The sequence below is a fragment of the Astatotilapia calliptera genome, chromosome 7 (assembly GCF_964374335.1).
Source record: "Astatotilapia calliptera chromosome 7, fAstCal68.1, whole genome shotgun sequence".
Taxonomy (NCBI): domain Eukaryota; kingdom Metazoa; phylum Chordata; class Actinopteri; order Cichliformes; family Cichlidae; genus Astatotilapia; species Astatotilapia calliptera.
Window position 1 is genome coordinate 39,135,018 of NC_137428.1, and position 2,683 is coordinate 39,137,700.

The following is a 2,683-nucleotide window of genomic DNA, read 5'->3' on the forward strand; positions in this document are numbered from 1 at the left end:
GTGTGGAAAAGGATGGGGAGAATCCCCCACTAAGCTTTTGGGTTGGCATTACTTTAGATTTTGTTTTGTATTAATTGCATGCTTTGGTGTTTCTTTGTGTTTGATGTGAGGTGTGGGCCACACCCATGTGGGAGTGGAGATTCTACTCTAATCCAGCTGCCAGCTATTTGGAGTTGAATACAGGGAGCAGCTGATTGGGGAGGATTGGAGCCCTTCTCTATAAAGGGGAGAGGAAACAGGAAGTAGGGGTTGTCGTTGTTTTTTTAGTAGGACACTGGTGTAGCAGGGAAGCCTCGAAGATCCAGGATGAAGTGTGCACATTTTAACGGAAAAGATTTTTAACCTGGCCTGGTTTTGCTTTTGAAATAATCTGAGGATGTTGGAGGGAGGACTCATTCTTATTGGGATGTGAGTGGATGTGCTGGGAGGCAGGAAAACAAACACTGGACTGGAGACTCTCTGTGCCCCTGACAAGGAAACTGGACCAGTTTGGGGGAAGTTCCAGCTCCCAGGATGTGATGTGGAGACCCAACCTCGAACGAAGTCAGGCCTGAAAAGGTGGGTGGCAAGCCTTTTTGAGGAAGATGCAGGATTGATACGTTTTGGCTGCTTGTTCTTCCAAGTGACCACCTTTCCCCTGTTTGTAACCAGGCTAACAACCCTGACCGCGGTGGCTTTGGGCCTTGGATTCCTGGCCAGAGTTGTGTCTTCAGCCAGTAGTGTTACCCGGAGAAAGAACAAATAAATCTTGTGTAACCCATTACAGTGTGCGTGTGGTGGTTCGTTACTGGTCAATATTAGAGCTACTACTTTCTTGTACGGAGGCCATTTTGGGCCTTACGTAACACATACTACAGGCAGGGCATCAGAACTGAAGTAGGATGTAGGAAGACAACTGAGACTCGACACAAAAAGATGTCATCTTTTTGGGACATCATCTGGACTCCACATCTTTCCCACTTACGTCATATTTGGACATGACGGTGTGTGATACAGATACCTGCTAGCTAGTGTTAAGTACTATCCAAATAGTCTGTGAAGGTTCTCAGTCATCCAGGTCATCGTAGTCAAAGGAGCTTGCAAAGAAAAGCGTCTGGACTTCTTTAAGTTGCTTGAAGACGTTTCACCTCTCATCCGAGAAGCTTCTTCAGTTCTAAGGTCAAATGGTGGAGAGTCCCAGATTTAAACCTAGTGGGAGTATCCCCCCACAGAGGGACAAAAGGACCCCCTGATGATCCTCTAATCGCCTGAGCCAAAGTGTGAAACTGGGTGTGGGTCCCAATCAGCCAGAGTTTCGGGTGAGCTCCTTGTGAAACCTGGCCCCACCTTATCATGCGAATTCCTGAGGTCAGATGGCCCAGGATGTGAGTGGGCGTTAAGGCGTCTGGGAAGGGATCGCAAAACTGGATTATAGATGGCAGAGAGTTGGTGTCGTAAACCCCCGCCTCTGTTCAAAGATGGTCGCTCACAGTGGACATAGAAGAAAACACACCTGAAGACAGTCAGGAGAAATGGGTAAAGAACTTTTCAGACAGGATTCTCACTGAACCTGAAAAGAGAGTATTAGCCAAGGACTCAATTTTGCCATTTCTCCACAACAGTTGCCCATAGTGGACCTCATCACAGCCACAGAATCCGGCATACGGATTAATAAATTATCACAGACAGAAGCAGAGCAAATCAGGATGAAAGTCTCAGCCACCCTCTCCAGTGCCAAAGTCCCTCCGTCCAACCTCACAATACAAGAAAAGAAGGCCATTGCTTCCCTGAGCAAAGACCACAACATCACTGTTTTACCAGCTGATAAGGGAAGATGCACCGTGGTCCTAAACACTACAGATTACCATACAAAGATCACTACTCTCCTCAGTGACAACAATACCTATGAAGCCTTAAAGCGAGACCCCACAAGCAGCTACAAAAAGAAAGTTATAGCTTTCCTTCAAGACTTTGAAAAGGACAAAGTCATTGACCGCCTTACATATCACCGCCTTTACCCAGGGGATGCCATACCCTGCATTTACGGACTTCCTAAAATCCACAAGGAAGCTGTCCCACTCAGACCCATAGTCAGTAGCATAAACTCAGCCACTTATAACATTGCAAAACACCTTGCTACCATCCTTGCTCCTCTCGTGGGGAACACCCCACACCACATCAAGAACTCCACCGACTTCACCGACAAGGTCCAGAAACTTACCCTGGATCCAGATGAAACCATGGTGTCCTTTGATGTAGTCTCTCTCTTCACTTGCATACCCACCACGGAGGCCGTGGAGACTGTTAGAAAACGACTACAAGAAGACAGCTCCTTGGAGGACAGGACACCCGATCAGATTTGCACACTGTTAGACCTCTGCCTCATCACAACATACTTCAAATACAACGAAGGCTTCTACAGACAAAAACATGGCTGTGCCATGGGCTCCCCCGTGTCACCTATTGTAGCCAACCTTTACATGGAGAAAGTGGAAAGGAAGGCTCTTGGCTCTTTCAAAGGAAGAGTACCCAGCCACTGGTACAGATATGTAGACGAAACCTGGGTCAAAATCAAAACACAAGAAGTGGAATCCTTCACTGCGCACATTAACTCTGTGGATAAAAACATCAAGTTCACCTGGGAAGACACAAAGGACGACTGTTTGCCTTTCCTGGACTGCGCTGTGCACATTGAAGAGAATGG

The 2,683-nt window shown here is 47.1% G+C and overlaps 1 long non-coding RNA gene across 1 annotated transcript; it reads left to right on the forward strand.

The window, feature by feature from the left end:
* Positions 1–239: 239 nt before the first annotated feature.
* LOC145430109 (uncharacterized) lies at positions 240–760 on the forward strand. Its single transcript, XR_013910520.1, has 2 exons — positions 240–558; positions 652–760. It is a non-coding gene; the product is annotated as an uncharacterized LOC145430109 (long non-coding RNA).
* Positions 761–2,683: the final 1,923 nt, after the last annotated feature.